Source organism: Heptranchias perlo, chromosome 29 (genome assembly GCF_035084215.1).
Source record: "Heptranchias perlo isolate sHepPer1 chromosome 29, sHepPer1.hap1, whole genome shotgun sequence".
NCBI lineage: Eukaryota > Metazoa > Chordata > Chondrichthyes > Hexanchiformes > Hexanchidae > Heptranchias > Heptranchias perlo.
The window spans coordinates 3,181,848-3,199,517 of record NC_090353.1 but is presented as its reverse complement, the minus strand read 5'-3'; the positions used below and the strand labels follow the sequence as shown (position 1 = coordinate 3,199,517).

The window sequence follows — 17,670 nt, the reverse complement described above, 5'->3', positions numbered from 1 at the left end:
CTTTTAATATATTTACAGTGCGAAGCCATTACTTTTTTATTAAAATTGTACAACATTGTCAGTGGGCAAGTGATTTTCAGATCACTTCCAAATGTAAGCAAGTAAAACCGCACTCCTATGTTGCTATGTTCCGGGCCAATGCCAGTTGCCATTTATTCCTCTCCACTCTGCAGTTTCCTCTGATGTTACTGACTGGATGATGTTTACTGGTCCACTTTGGTAGTCAAAATTCAATGTGACGTCAATGTGTGACGATCTCAAGACTTTTAAACTTCTTGTAATGCTTCCGCTTTGCATAGGCTGCAGTATAACTCCAATCAGTGCGAAAACAACTTCAGTTGGCCCTCTGCTAACATTAAAACTTAACTAGCATTTGTACACCAGTGGTAGGAGCTCTGCTTGCATTGGTAGAGAATGATGTGGAGCCAGTAGTATAACCCACCAATGTAGGTTCCATAGACCTTGAAGCAGTTACTGTCTCAAATCAATACCTACAGAATAAAGGTCAGGTGTACAAATAGGCATTGGAAATACAACAAGTGCATTCCCCGTGGGTATTTTGTGAAGTGTGCTGGAAATCAACCCGACAACGCTATATGCACCAGATAACTTGTGGATGCTTTCTGTTTCCAGGGGTGGAAGGGGGAGGAAGGAGAAAATCAAAGTAATAAAAGCAAAATATGGCGAGGAAAATAAATGCGATCTCTAATTGCACTTCAAAGTAAGATATCGCATGTGAAGTGCTATGAGACATTTGAGATTCATGATAACATGCTACAATAATTAGTCTTCCGTAGCATTTAATGATTGTATAATGTCTGATTTTAAGATTACAGCTCTCATATTCGTTGCGTCTGGGGGACAACTTACTTTGCTAGAGTGGAAGGGTTGCGAATTTTGCTCCTAATAGCAATTACTTAAATTTACGGAACACCTTTAATGCAAAAGAAGATTCCAGGTGTTGTACAGGGGAAATAATAGAGACAGAGTGGCAGTACGGGAGAAATTGGGGGAAGTAACCAAAAGCATGATCAGAGAGATAAGCTTTTGAAAAGGAAGAGGCAAAGAGGTAGTAGTCGCTGAATACTTGTCACCAAAGGTGAGAGTCACATGGGATTAAAAGTAGGCCATTCAGCCCTTCAAGCACCAGAGATGGAAAGGTGGGTGTTTGTGCTAAAGAAGATTATAGTGATAGGGTGCAGCAAGGTCACAGAGGGATTCGAGGATGGGTAATTTGATGTTGATTTGCTGGGGAACAGGGAGTGAATGCGGGTTGGTAGGCGTGCAGAACTTTTTGTTGGATGGGATATCGGTTGTAAAGTTGGAGACATTGAAGTAAAGAAGACGTGGATGAAGGTTTTAACAGTGATGGGTCATGGAGGAGTGAAGAGGGTCACGTTCTGGACGTGGTCTAGCCGATGGACCAGATGTGGGGTTCGAAGCTCACCTGTGTCAAACAGAACATAGGTTGCTCACTTGCAATTTACTCACATGCTCTGGGGCATCCTTTCCTGCAACGTATGAGGTGGACAGCGTTGGCCGAGTCACAGGAGTGTGAACCATGCACCTGGTGGGTGGTGTCCTCTCGTGTGATGGTGGTATCTGTGTAGGCTTCGAGGAATTCCTGACATTTACCTGAGGAAGGAGGAAGCCTCCGAAAGCTTGTAGATTTCAAATAAAATCGTTGGAGTATAACTTGGTGTTGTAAAATTGTTTACAATTTGCAATTTCAGTGAGCAGCTAAGGAGAGATTAGATTGGTGAGAGTTTTGAGGCGATTGTGGGGGGGGGGTCGTTAGGGGAAAGAAAAATAATGTTGTGTTGGTGGGTCAAGGAGGGTAGCTGGTGAGGAGATTAAAGGACCAGGTGGCAGATCTTGCAGGAAATTAATTTGGTGAGGCCCTAGAGGGGAGATGGGAGAGAAGGCATTGTGTTTTATGGAATGTGGGGGTGGAGGCAGCTGAATGATGAATTTTGTCATCTCTGAAATTGCGACCAGGGGGTGAGAAGAAGTGAGGATCGAAGGCAGGAGGAGGTGGCTTGTGGTTGAGATAAATTTGGGATTTTTTTTTACTGGTTCTCTGTATGTGGGTGCATTTATTTCCCAGCCCTAGCTCCTCTGAGAAGGTGATAGTGGGCCTTCTCCTTGAACTATTGCAGCCCTGGTTGTGATGGCATTGGCACAGTTGTGTTGGGTAGGGAACTTCAGGATTTTGACCCAGCGGCGATGAACAGCGGTATATGTCCAAGCCAGAACGGCATGTGACTTAGAGGTGAAGTTATTCCAGTGATAGTGCTGCTCTTGTCCTTCCTGGTTGAAGAGGTCATGAGGCTGGGAGGTTTGTCGAAGTAAGCTTGGCGAGTTGCTGCAATGCATCTACAGACATTATTTACTGCAGCCACAGTGGCCAGTGGTGGAGAGGGTGGATATTGAGACCAGCGGCATGGAGCAATAATCAAACAGACTATTTTGTTCTGCATGGTGTCAAGGTTCTTGAGTGTTGTGGCTAAACCCAGGTGAGTGGTGAGTATTTCAGCACATTCCTAATTTGAGCCTTGTAGACGGTGTAGAGATTTTGACGTGTCCGGAGGTGAGACATCTGTTGTAGAGTACCCAGCCTCAGCCTTGCTCTTACAGCCATGGTGTTGATGTGTTTGGTCCTGTTAAGCTTCTGGTCAGTGGTGATCCCCAGGATGTTGATGATGGGAGAGGGGCTCAGGGATGGCACTGCTGTTGAAGGCCAAAGGAGGTGGTTGGGCCTTGTCTTGTTTGAGATGGTCATTACAAGGCACTTGTGTGGCAAGAATGTTACCTGCAACTTGTCAGCCTGAGTCTGGGTGTTGTCCAGGTATTGCTGTAGACTGGCATTGGCAGCAAACAGCCCCACTCCTGATCTTATGATGGAAGAAAGGGCATTGATGCAGCAACTGAAGATGATTGGAGGATGCTGCCCTGGGGAGCTCCTGTAGCATACCCAATGACTGTGATGATTGGCCTTCGGTAACCCCAACCATCTTCCTGTGAGTCGAGTATGACTCCAGCCATTGGAGGCTTTTCCCATGGACCCTGATTAACTTCAGATTTGCTGGGCTCCTAGTGCTCCATACTCGGTTGAATGTTGCCTTAATGCTTAGAGCAGCTGCTCTTGCATTCAGTTCATACCTGGATCAAAGCTGAGATGAGGTGTGGTGTGGTTCAGTTGAAACCTGAACTGAGCAACCGCGGGCAGGGAATTGGTGACAGGGTGTCGTTTGATGGCACTATTGATGACTTCCATCACTTTGCTGATGATTAGAAGGAGAATGACAGGGCAGCAATTGGATGGGTTAGATTTGTCCTGCTTTATGATGATGGGACATGCCTGGTAGATGTCAGTGTTGTTGTAGTGGAATAGTTTGGCTAGGGGCCAGCTAGTTCTTGTGTGCAGGTCTTCAGCACCATAGCCAGGATATTGTTGGGGCCCATAATCTTCACTGCACCCAGTGTACTCAATTGCTTAACGTCATATGGAGTGAACTGATTTGGCTGGACATCGGCATCGTGATGTTGGGAACTCTGGGAGGGGCAGAGTGTTCAAGCCTGCAGCCCTCAGGTTTATGGTTGCAAAGGTAGCTGTTGTGTAATGGGGAACAATGAGGGTATGAGACTGTCTGGGATCTGATGGGGACAAGACCACCAATGAAACATAGGACTTTGCAGGGTGTCCTTGACTTATGGCTTTAGACCTGCGTTCTTTTGGTCTCAATTCCACAAATCGAGTGAGTCCAACCTGCAGCCTTGGTGTCATATGCTGCCCCCAAACCCTGGCAATCTGGCCCTATAAGCCCGTTCTTTTTGCACTTGTGTTTGTTATTTGTTGGTTTATTCTGTTTGAATCTTGTGGGCCTGAAAGAGTGGGGAAGGGCTGTTCTTAATACTTTTGCCTCTTTGGTGGATAAATCTTAGATCAGAACAGTGTTACTATTAGCAACTTGAGAGACATCCAAGTTAGTGGGAGGGTTGATTTTAAACTTTGTATAGGTGGCCCCCGAGACTCCATGGTGCACAGTCCACAGACAAGAGTTTGGGCATTTCTGATGCAAATCACTGATCAGACAGGAATTGGGGAATGGAGGGCTGAAGAATACAGGTAGAAAGCAAGTAACTTGTAAAAGAACATTGTGTTCCCGGTGTAGATTAGCTTTGTGATTAGATTGGCTGATATCACTAATCTGCAGGTTGATTTATATTTTGAAATATACGTGGGTAACTCTTCATCTATGATTTAGCTTTGCTGTGGGACCAATTGCACTTAATTCAAAATTTAATGCTGTCCTTTCTTAGTAAAGATCTGATGAAAGATCTTCGACCTGAAACGTTAACTCTGTTTCTTTCTCCACAGATGCTGCCTCACTTGCGGAGCTTCTCCAGCATGTTCTGTTTTTATTTCAGATTTCCAGCATCCAAAGTATTTTGCTTTTGACTTAGTAAAAATATCCACCTGCTGTAAGAATGTCCAACTTCATGGCTTTGCTGCAAAATTAGGAGGAGACTGACAGGGCAGCAATTGGCTGGGTTAGATTTGTCCTGCTTTAATTTGATGGGGCATACCTGTTAGGTGCCAGGTTGTTTCAGAATTTGAACCCAGAAAGTGATTGAAAGCCTTGACTGATGTGAAAACAAATTCTTGCATTTATAATACACCTTATCGTGCTGACACCTTATCATTAACAACGTCTCATCTCTCCTTTCTCTCTCCCACCTCACCTCTCCTTCCCCCTCTCAGAAACAGTGGCAACATTACGCTTCACAGATGTGTAATCAGACAAAAATTGACACCAAGCCAAAGAAGGAGACATTAGGACAGGTGACCAAAAGGTTGGTCATTGGGGTAGTTTTAAAGGAGGAGAGAGGGGTGGAGAGGCAGAGAGGTTTAGGGAGGGAATTCCAGAGCTTAAGGCCTAGGTAATTGAAGGCATGGCCGCCAATGGTGGGGTGATGGGAGTGGAGGAAGGTATCAGTTGTGGCTCAGTTGGTAGCACTCTTGCCTCTGAGTCAGAAGGTTGTGGGTTCAAGCCCCCCTCCAGGATTTGAGCCCATAATCTAGTGCAGTACTGAAGGAATTAAACCAAGACCCGTCTGCCTGTGAGCAAATTGCCTGTCGAGTTTCCCTACAAATAAAAAGTGACTACACTTCAAAAAGTAAGTTACTGACCGAAGTGCGTTGGGATGTCCTGAAGAAGTGAAAGGCGTTCTATAAATCGTTCGCCCAAAATATCTAAGTGCTTCACACAATGAATCACTTCTGAAGTGTAGTGAATATCACTTCTTCAATGCTGCCCGAATAATCTAAAAGTGCCACAAGCTAACAAATGTATGAAAATGAATGCAGCAGTTGTCGGTAAACCTTGTTTGTGGCCCCAAATCCTGCTCCTCTTAAGCTGGATCTCATTTCCCTGGCTGACTTCCAGCTTACTCAGAATGGATGCACACGCACCCATAGCTTCAGTGTATTATCTGGTCTATGCTTCAGAGACCCCTATGAAAGACTTGTAAAGTCCCTGACGAGTGAAAGTCCTGCTGTGTTGCCATCTCAACCAATAGAGTAATCTTCAAATTGTATTTATGTTTTTTACTCTAAAGGTATGGTATGATTTACAGTTGTCCCTTTATTTGCCTGCGGCGGTTTTATACTCCTGCTGCCTGTCACTGTGTTGGAAAACCACGATTGTGTGGAAAGACCAAGTTGCCAAAATCCTTGCCCTGCTTTTGTTTTTGTGTGATGGCAGAGTCTGGAGCCACGCGAGAGGCCATCATAACTCGCTAGGACCTGTGCTGCTGGTGAATTTTAGGTCTTTTATTCAAGAACGAATTGTGTAGCTGGTGAGGTTTCCTCTTTTTTTTAAATGGGGGTGAGCGTTTAGACTGTCCCGTTTGTATTTTAAATGCTGGAAAATTGAATGTGCAAAAGAACTGTTGATTCAAATAACTAAATTGTCATTGATCATAACTTTGAGGCAATAAATACTGCCAACCAGACCTTTTAAAAACAATTTTTTTGTATATGAAGAATGAGCTTGCTCATTCACTGATATACAATGAGCTGTGATGCAACTCCACAGAACGAAGATGAGGTCATTTCGAAACCATGTGCATATGACATTCTTGAGCTGTGATCCACAGTAGATGGATGTCTATATTGTGTATAGGATTTATGTTCCAGGTCTCATTGGGCTCTTGCTGGTTATTTTGGTGGCTCTAATAGATATGGTAACTTATAAATATGAATAGGCGACACCACTGATTTCTTTTGTACCAAGAATTGATCCAAGCGATATAATGGGATGTACGTCTCCTGTGGCAAGCTTTTTCCCATTCTGGTCCCACTGGTTGCTCCATGTAATGAACAGAAAAACAGAGAGAACACACTGTCTCCTTTGAGAAATGTCTTGCTGGTCCCCTAAGGTCTTGAATATTGTAGTGTGAACTGTGGTAATTCTAATCAATACCTTTATAGTGAAGCAGAATAGGCAATATATAAATAAATGTGACTGACTTTTTAATTGTACTGAAGTGGGCATTTCTCTATCTCTTTCCCCCCCCACCATTTGACGACAGTCCATGTGGTGCACAAAGTTGCTCCACTGCAGAACACGCGTTGCATGTTCCAACTTGTTTGTGAAGAGCTTCTGTGGGCCGCCGCCCAGTTCATTCCTAATATTTTAACATGCAGCAAAATGCGACTAGCTTTTGTGATGCAAAGGTGAAATGAAATTTCTGCTCCTTCACAACTCTGCATGGGGCCTGCATCCTGCCCCATAACATTCCACCCATTCAATGTTAGTTTTGAACAAGTACGGTGATTACCACTTTCTCTTTCTTTGTCCCTCTCCATTTAGCAGTATTCCTTTTTTTGTCTTCTTAATCTGATTGAACCTCACTGTGAGCTGGCCAAGTTGACCACTTAATCTTGCAGTTATTGACAGGAGGACAATAGCATATTTTAAAACTTATTCACCAATTCAAACACAATTTGTTACCACACCCCATTGTTCTGTGACTGTGCTCTCAATTATACACGTGGGATATGTTTCCTGGGCCTGTCCCCCTTGTGTGGAGACTGATACCACATACCAAGATGCAGAAATCTGAAATCTAAAATAAACCAATCTCAATGTAGCGAGCATGTGACATGAACATTTTGATTTGTACAGTATGTTGCTTTCTTTGAGCAGCTTGGATCGCAATGCACCTTTTAATGTCAATTTTAATTCAAGCTATTCAAGGTTCTCACTGGTTGAGAATATTCAACAAACCTATCCCCCTCTCTCGGTATTGCATGCAGACTTTTCATATAGCTAATTATCTAGACCTATCATGGTTGCATAAATTGTTCCCTTCTGCATGCGTTGCTGCTTCTATTGGAAGTCTGGAAAGAGATTACCAGTAAAATTTGCTCTGAAGGAGTCAGCTGTGGCTCAGTGGGTAGCACTCTCGCTGCTGAGTCAGAAGGTGCGGGTTCAAGTCCGCACTCCAAAGACTTGAGCACAAAATCTAGGCTGATACTCCAGTGTAGTACTGAGGGAGTACTGCACTGTTGGAGGTGTGCCGTCTTTCGGATGAGGCTTTAAACCGAGGCCCCATCTCCCCTCAGGTGGACATAAAAGATCCCATGGTACTATTCGAAGAAGAGCAGGGGATTTCTCCCCAGTGTCATAGCCAATATTTATCCCTCAACCAGCATCACTAAAACAAATGATCTGGTCATTATCACGTTGCTGTTTGAGGGAGCTTGCTGTGCGCAAATTGGCTGCTGCATGCGTTTCCTACATTCCAACAGTGTCTATACTGCTAAAAACTACTTCATTGGCTGTGAAGCACTTTGGGATGTCCTGAGGTCATGAAAGGCACTTTTTTTTAGTGAAGTGTTCATCTTTGTGTATTTAAAACAAAATTGGTGGGGGGGAGAGGTGGCTTTAAGTGATACTCTAGGCCAGGAAATTATGAAAATTCAGCTTTGACTCTTTGTGATGAGACTGACAGCCTTGTGAGGTGAATTCACTCCATGTGTTGTTCCTGACACAGTTTAATGCTGCAGTATGGAATTTAGGGTAAGCTCAGTTTATTTAAAGTTGGAATCTTGGAGTGGAAGCCTTTCATGGTCCTGATCTTGCTGTTTACTCGGCACTCTGATGGAGATGGTTGAAACTGATGCCTGGTAATAATATCAGCTCCTAATTACTGCATGAAATGAACCTGCGAAATAGGCAACCCAACGGCAAGGATTTTTAATCGGTGGAATTCAGCCCTCCTTTCTATGGACGCCCAATAAGTGGAGTGTAATATTTCTTTTGAAAGTGCACTGTGAACATATGTCACTTTGTTTGGTCTTGTTACTCACAATTACCATCTCTTCTCTTTTCCCCCGGCCCACCTTCTTCCAAAGTCACTGGCTGTTTGCTGGGGCATAGTTCCAAGAGTGACAGGCACCCATCAATATTCACCCAAATGGTTATTCTTCATGGGTGAGCCGAGCAGTAGGTGTCAGCAGGGCACTCAACCATGGGGGACATCACAATTTTTTCCCCGTCTGATGTCTGCAGACACATATGCACGCGAGCACGTACTTTCCAGCAGGGGTGATTGGATAGTGATCAGGAACCAGAAAGAAGCTGACCTCTAACTCAGGGGCACTGATTTACATAAGTTATGTATAGTATAGTTTGGATCAGTTGTATTTATAAAGAAATGCACAGTCGTTTTAAGTTGTGTTTAGTGTTTATAACCCTCAAATGGGTAGCCCCAGCCCCCCATCTGACATCAAGAACTGCACCAGAGCAATAGACCAACACAAGTATATATTGTAGTCTCCTTGCTGCCACTACTCTGCCTAATTTATATTGTAAGAGGTGTTGGTACCTGTTTATTTTACACTGGTTAATCCCTCTGTTAAAATAGCCGATTGCATCTGATGCTAACATGTCGAGCATTCATTTAATAATGGGCTATTGTGTTTTTTTTATTACTATATTTAAATAACATCAGTCCAAATAATACTTCATAAAACAGGATCCATTTTTATTTTCAGCATGAATTCTTACAAGCTGCTTTGAAAATATTTTATGGCAGCCCTGCCAAATTTTCCCAAGCTTCAAGCTGTTAGCAATTCTGTAGATTGTGGGGGTAGTTGACAGAATGCAATCAGGACATTGTTCTAACAAAGTGGATTTAAAAATCATTAACTTCTCTTTCCCCCCTCCCATGACAGCACTGAAATGCTCAGTGGTTGCCAGGTTATATAATGTGTTCACACTTTAAACAAATCTGTTGGTAAAGTGCAAGTTCTAAGCAAGTCTCAACAAATAGCTCCTTGTTAAGAAATGTTGTCTGTCCCCTCATGGGTTTTTCTGTCTGGTACCTTTTTATTTCACTGCAATAAACATTAACAAAACATATAAGTCAAATCGATTGGAGCTCAGTTTCTTTATATTGACCAGTGTGCTATACAAGACTTGCACATCTGAATTATAGGGGTGAATTGTTTTAAAATCCTGTGCTTAATCTTTGTAGGTAGCTTTTTGCTGTTCCGTTAAAGTGAGCAGATAATGAATGAAGAAATCCCATGTATATTTGATATAATCGGTGAAATATTAATGGATGTTTAGTTAATGAGGAGTAGAGGCAGGATTTGGGGGATAGCATTGTTTGGTTTTCAGAGCATTCAGTGAGTTGCCTGGCAACTAGCTCCTGGAAACGGGAGTGGACTAGGTCTCCCATAGCAACTGCTGTGAATTAGCAAACAATGTGAGCTAGTGCAAACATAGCCAGCCACTTTGGCTTGATTTTAATTGAACATCTGTATGTGTTTTTCTGTGATTAAATGGTGTTTGTTACACATGTCAGTGATGGATGTGTGAAGGTAACCCCATTAGAATATGTGGCAAGGTACAGGTTCATAACTGTTCATCAACCAAATAAAGGTGCCCCACAGAGACAAACCTTTTAACTCTTGGTAAACAAGTACTAGATTTTCTAAAGGGTCGAGGCTTGTTCTTTTTTGGTGTAGTTTATCTGGAACTGGATCAAAACCAAAATATCAAACATCTACAGCATCACCTACATTATAACACTGACCTTGCTTAGTCCCAGTTCACGAGAGGACACTTCCTCCCATCTTACGCGTTACGCTGACAGCCATCTCTAACAAAACCAGCGCGCGCTCTCTCTCTCTCTCTCTCTCTCTCTCTCTCGTTATAATAACCATATCCCCAGTGGACAGTGCTGTGCAATGTAACTGCACAATGCACAGGAGGAAGTGGGGTTGGGCAGAAATGAGTATTGTAGCTGGTTGGGGAGGAGGCATTTTACTGTTGCAACACCATCATTATGCAATAAGGGACCGCTGTTGCTTTTTTTCAAAAAGCAACTTTTTACCAGTAGCTAATGTCAAAAATGTTACATGTTTCTATCTGTCTAAGATCATGTCATGGATGTGACCACACAGTGAAGAAGGACCATGCTTTAGCTGCTGGCTAAGTGGGTAATGGTGCTGCCCAGTTTAGTCCAGATCAGGAGGTCCCAGGTTCAATTGTCAGGCTGCCCTCTGGAATGTTACCAACAACCATGGATCCCTACCTGGTAACAATAAACCTCCACAAGAAGAGGCGAGGAAATTAGCTGGCAAAAACACTTCAATCACAGATGGAACATTAAACTGGTGACCTGACAACTGATTTGTAAACTTTTAACTCTGACTTGTTCTGATTTAATCTATGAAAAGACCTAATGTAAAGATGAAGATCATGGGATTTTTAGCAACAATAGCTGTCTAGCCCTTGCTACCTGTTATTTTAGGCTATACTGAGTGGAAGGTACCTGCACAAGACAGCAAGATGTCACACTGCTGCTAATATATAATCAGTGTGTCTTGCTAGTAAACTAACCCTGCAAACGTCAAATGTGACAGTTCCATAATTGACCTGCTGGATCATTGCTGATTACAGTGAGATATATAAATGGGAGAAGGCCCCTGATCTTGTAGTGTGATGTTCCCCCTTCATTCCCAGGGTAGAAGGTGTCTAAAGCGGTCAAGACTCCACATGTACTCAGCAGATCTGTATAAAAATGACAAAAGTTCATTTTGCAAATGTCCACAAACAGATTCATTCTCCTTTTAAGAAAACCAATCCCCTGTCACCAGATCATCACCCATCTGAACTGTGTTTCTCCTGATGAAACATAGAAAATAGGCCCTTTGGGCCTGCTCCGCCATTCAAAATGATCATGGCTGATCGTCTCACTCAGTACCCTGTTCCAGCTTTTTCCCCATATCCTTTGATCCCTTTAGCATTAAGAAATATATCTATCTCCTTCTTGAATACATCTAATGACTTGGCCTCCACTGCCTTCTGTGGTAGAGAATTCCACAGGTTCACCACACTCTGAGTGAAGAAATTTCTCCTTATCTCGGTTCTAAATGGCATACCCCGTATCCTGAGACTGTGACCCCTGGTTCTGGACTCCCCAGCCATCGGGACCATCCTCCCTGCATCTAATCTGTCTAGTCCTGTTAGAATTTTATATGTTTCAATGAGATCACCTCTCATTCTTCTAAACTCTGATGAATATATGATGTGGAGATGCCGGTGATGGACTGGGGTGGACAAATGTAAGGAATCTTACAACACCAGGTTATAGTCCGACAAATTTATTTTAAAATCACAAGCTTTCGGAGATTATCCCCTTCGTCAGGTGAATGAGTGAAAAGGTTCTCAAATCGCATATCTTATACTAGGCTGGGACAGCATCACACCAATCAAAAGGTGTCGTTGTTGTTCAAACAGGCCAGTCACAGAGAACAGCACATCCCAGTACACTGGATATACATTGTGTCAATTATACAGACAGACAGAAAGAAACCCAAATGGCAGAGAGAGAGAGAGAGGCGGCCTTCGAGACACACGACAACGCAAAATCGTCGAGCAGAAGTTGATAGCCAAGTTCCGCACCCGTGAGGACGGCCTCAACCGGAATCTTGGGTTCATGTCACGCTACACGTAACCCCACCAGCGAAAAGGGGGAAAAAAGTTATGTTTTTAATACTCTCTCTCTCTCTCTCTCTCTTTTTCTCTCTCTTTTTCTCTCTGCCATTTGGGTTTCTTTCTGTCTGTCTGTGTAATTGACACAGTGTATATCCAGTGTACTGGGACGTGCTGTTCTCCGTGACTGGCCTGTTTGAACAACAATGACACCTTTTGATTGGTGTGATGCTGTCCCAGCCTAGTATAAGATATGCGATTTGAGAACCTTTTCACTCATTCATCTGACGAAGGGGATAATCTCCGAAAGCTTGTGATTTTAAAATAAATTTGTTGGACTATGACCTGGTGTTGTAAGATTCCTTACATCTGATGAATATAGGCCTAGTCGACCCAATCTCTCCTCATACGTCAGCCCAGCCATCCCAGGAATCAGTCTGGTAAACCTTTGTTGCACTCCCTCCATGGCAAGGACATCCTTCCTCAGATAAGGAGACCAGAACTGCACACAATACTCCAGATGTGGTCTCACCAAGGCCCTGTATAACTGCAGTAAGACATCCCTGCTCCTGTACTCAAATCCTCTTGCAATGAAGGCCAACATACCATTCACCTTCCTAACTGCTTGCTGCACCTGAATGCTCGCTTCCAGCGACTGGTGTACAAGGACACCCAGGTCTCGTTGCACCTCCCCTTTTCCCAATCTATCACCATTCAGATAATAATCTGTCTTTCTGTTTTTACAACCAAGTGGATAACCTCACATTTATCCACGTTATACTGCATCTGCCATGTTCTTGCCCACTCACCCAACTTGTCTAAATCACATTGGAGCCTCTTTGCATCCTCCTCACAGCTCACATTCCACCCCAGCTTTGTGTCGTCTGCAAACTTGGAAATGTTACATTTAGTTCCCTCATCCAAATCATTGATATATATTGTGAATAGCTGGGGCCCAAGCACTGATCCCTGCGGTACCCCACTAGTCACTGCCTGCCACCCGGAAAAAGACCCGTTTATTCCTGCTTTCTGTTTCCTGTCTGTCAACCAATTCTCAATCCATGCCAGTATATTCCCCCCAATCCCATGTGCTTTAATTTTGCACACTAACCTCTTGTGTGGGACCTTATCAAAAGCCTTCTGAAAATCCAAGTACATCACATCCACTGGTTCTCCCCCATCTATTCTACTAGTTACATCCTCAAAAAACTCCAGTAGATTTGTTAAGCATGATTTCCCTTTCATAAACCCATGCTGACTTTGTCCAATTCCGTTAATGCCTTCCAAGTGTTCTGTTATCACATCTTTTATAATAGACTCTAGCATTTTCCCCACTACTGATGTTAGGCTAACTGGTCTGTAATTCCCTGTTTTTTCTCTCCCTCCTTTTTTAAATCGTGGGGTTACATTTGCCACCCTCCAATCTGTAGGAATGTTCCAGATTCTATCGAATTTTGGAAGATGATCACCAATGCATCGACTATTTCCAGGGCCACTTCCTTTAGTACTCTGGGATGTAGATTATCAGGCCCTGAGGATTTGTCAGCCTTTAGCCCCATTAATTTCCCTAGCACTATTTTCTTACTAATACTAGTTTCCTTCATTTCCTCCCTCTCACTAGTCCCTTGGTTCCCTAACATTTTTGGGAGGTTATTTTGTGTCTTCCTTTGTGAAGACAGAACCAAAGTATGTGTTTAATTGTTCTGCGATTTCTTGTTCCCCATGATAATTTCCCCCATTTCTGACTAAGGGACCTACATTTGTCTTCACTAATCTTTTTCTGAGTTTGCTGACCTACCAGACCTCAAACACTGCATCTTGGAATGCGTTCCTCTCGCTGTTCCTCCGCACTGAGCAGGTATTCAGCTTTATAGCTTGGATTTATTTCGGCCTGTCTTGGATTTTGCTGCACATCTGCTCCTCTGTTAGCCCTATTGTGGGGAGGCTCCCACAGAACCTATATAACTGGTCCTGAGACTGGCAGGTCTTATTTTGAATGCTTAAGGTGTACTTTGTAGCCCAGCCTTCTGAGCAACTTATCTTTTTGACTATTCTTGCACGCCCCAACATAGGAGTTGGCCAGTGAAAAGAAGGGGAAAGAGACTCTTTCTGGCTAAGAGGGTGAAAGGGATGTGACGCTGGCAGCTTTCTGCACAGCAGAGCATTGAGAGGGGTCTGATTGAGCAGCTATAGCAGTCAGCCAGCCATTGACAGCTGCTTGTATATTTACATTGTAGTCTGCAATACTGTTGTATGGATGGAGATCACTTTAGGTGGCACAAGTTGGAACTGAATTACAGTTGTCTTAAAAGTAAGGATAGTTTTCAATGTAATTATCAGGAATTCACTTTCTGATTGCTCTAAAACTTTGTATAATGGCATTGTCTTATTCATTTGCCTCTATTTGTGTATGCATTTACCTCTAGCCAGACATTATGGATGTTCTGTCTTCTCTGGTTACATGTCGTTTGAAGTTCCTCCTGTAGTGACTGAAACCAGTCATATTCCCTGGAGGTGATTAGATAAGAAACGTCAGTTTCTATCAGGCTTCCTGTAACCAGGACATGAATCCTGTGGTCCTGTTCAACGGTGCTGTCAGCAGCAATCTGGACTACTGGATTGCAAGGTAAGCAAGGCAGCTATGCTGTCTTTCATACTGACCTAAAGAGGTGGGGTTGTTACCAGTGACTCTGGTTGTGTTATAAATTCTTCTGCCATGTTTTGCTGAATCAACAGGTGATTTCTTCCCAAATCTCTACCAAAATCGCTCTATAGAAAGACCTTTAGAGGCTGAGACAGGAGAAATTAAAATGGGGAATAAGGAAATGGCAGAGACGTTAAACAAATATTTTGTATTTGTCTTCACAGTAGAAGGCACAAAAAACATACCAGAAATAGTGGGGAATCAAGAGGCTAATGAGAGCGAGGAACTTAAAGTAATTAATATCAGTAGAGAAAAAGTACTGGAGAAACTAAAGGGACTAAAAGCCGACAAATCCCCTGGACCTGATGGCCTCCATCCTAGGGTTCTAAAAGAGGTGGCTGCAGAGATAGTGGATATTGGTTGTGATCTTCCAAAATTCCCTAGATTCTAGAACAGTCCCAGCAGGTTGGAAGGTAGCAAATATAACCCCACTATTCAAGAAAGGAGAGAGAGAGAGAGAGAGAAAACAGGGAACTAAAGGTCAGTTAGCCTGACATCAGTCGTCGGGAAAATGCTGGAATTCATTGTTAAGGAAGTGGTAACAGGCTACTTAGAAAATTATAATATGATTAGGCAGAGTCAACATGGTTTTATGAAAGGGAAATTGTGTTTGACAAATTTATTAGAGTTTTTTGAGGATGTAACTAGCAGGGTAGATAAAGGGGAACTAGTGGATGTAATATATTTGGATTTTCAAAAGGCATTTGATAAGGTGCCACATAAAAGGTTGTTACACAAGATAAGGGCTCGTGGAGTTGGGGGTAATATATTAGAATGGATTGAGGATTGGTTAACGGACAGAAAACAGAGAGTAAGGATAAACTGGTCATTTTCAGGCTGGCAGGCTGTAACTAGTGGGGTGCCGCAAGGATCAGTGCTTGGGCCTCGGCTATTTACAATATATATTAATGACCTTAGATGAAGGAACCGAGTGTAATGTATCCAAGTTTGCTAACAATACAAAGCTAGGTGGGAAGGTAAGCTGTGAGGCGGATACAAAGAGTCTACAAAGGGATACAGACAGATTAAGTGAGTGGACAAGAAGGTGGCAGATGGAGTATAATGTGGGGAAATGTGAGGTTATTCACTTTGGTGGGAAGAATAAAAAAACAGAATATTTTTTAAATGGTGAGAAACTATTAAATGTTGGTGTTCAGAGAGATTTGGGTGTCCTCGTACAAGAAACACAGAAAGTTAGCATGCAGGTACAGCAAGCAAGGAAGGCAAATGGCATGTTGGCCATTATCGCAAGGGGGTTGGAGTACAAGGGTAAGGAAGTCTTGATACAATTGTACAGGGCTTTGGTGAGACCTCACCTAGAGTACTGTGTACAGTTTTTGTCTCCTTATCAAAGGAACGATAAACTTGCCTTAGAGGCCGTGGAAAGAAGGTTTACTAGATTAATACCTGGTGGTTCTATGAGGAGAGATTGAGGAGAATGGGCCGATGTTCTGTGGCATTGGAAGAATGAGAGGTGATCTCATTAAAACATACAAGATTCTGAGGGGGTTTGACAGGGTAGATGCTGAGAGGTGGTTTCCCCTGGATGGGGAGTCGAGAACTAGGGGACATAGTCGCAGGATAAAGGGTCGGCCATTTAAGACTGAGATGAGGAGGAATTTCTTCACTCAGAGTAAACTTCTTAAAGGGAGTAACTAACGAGCTTAATCTAAGGCAAGTCATGGCAGTAGAGCTTGCACCCGTGATATGCTCCTCCTGTGCTATGTGGGAAGTCATGGACACTATCGGTGTCCCTGGTGACCATGTGTGCAGGAAGTGTGTCCAACTGCAGCTACTGGCTAACTGCATTTCTGAGCTGGAGCTGTGGGTGGATTCACTGTGGAGCATCTGTGATGCTGAGATTACCGTGGATTGCACATTCAGTGAGGTGGTCACACCGCAGGTAAAGATTACGCAGGCAGAAAGGAAATGGGTGACCCCCAGGCAGAGTAAAAGGACTAGGCAGGTAGAGCAGGAGTCCCCTGGGGCTATCTCCCTCTCGCAGATATTCCACTTTGGATATTGTTGGGGGAGATGGCTTATCAGGGGAATGCAGCAAAAGCCAAGACCGTAGCACCACGAGTGACTCAGCTGCACAGGAGGGGAGGAAAAAGAATGGGAGAGCAATAGTGATAAGGGATTCCATCGTAAGGGGAACAGATAGGCATTTCTGTGGCCGCAGACGTGACTCCAGGATGGTATGTTGCCTCCCTGGTGCTAGGGTCAAGGATGTCACGGAGCGGCTGCTGGACATTCTGAAGGGGGAGGGTGAACAGTCAGGGGTCGTGGTCCATATCGGTATCAACGATATCAGTAAAAAAAAGGATGAGGTCCTGCAAGCAGAATCTAGGGAGTTAGGAAATAAATTAAAAAGCAGGACCTCTAAGGTAGTAATCTCAGGATTACTCCCAGTGCCACGTGCTAGCGAGAGCAGAAATAGGAGAATAGACCAGATGAATGCGTGGCTTGAGAGATGGTGTAGGAGGGAGGGGTTTAAATTCCTGAGGCATTGGGACTGATTCTGGGAAAGGTGGGACCTGTACAAGCTGGACGGGTTGCACCCAAGCAGAAGCGGGACCATTATCCTCACGGGGGCATTTGCTAGTTCTGTTGGGGAGGGTTTAAACTAGTATGGCAGAGGGATGGGAACCAAAGGGCAGGTACAGATACGACAAATTCAGACCAGGAAACGGGAAGTAGAAAAGTAGTTAGTGATGTAGTTAGCGACTCAGAAAGGCAAAAGAAGGAAAGGTTAAATAGTATTCAGCACAGGAATTTGATGGGGTTAAAGGGTATATACTTCAATGCAAGGAGTATTACAAACAAAGCAGATGAGCTAAGGGCACAGATAGACACATGGCAGCATGATATCATTACTATAACGGAAACCTGGCTTAAAGAGGGGGATAATTGTCAGCTCAATATCCCTGGAGATAGAGTTTTCAGGCA

At 43.5% G+C, this 17,670-nt stretch overlaps 1 protein-coding gene across 2 annotated transcripts in view; it reads left to right on the top strand.

Moving 5' to 3' along the window:
- Positions 1-17,670, top strand: part of rfx2 (regulatory factor X, 2 (influences HLA class II expression)) — a 151,777-nt gene that overhangs the window by 5,605 nt on the left and 128,502 nt on the right. The window lies entirely within an intron of this gene.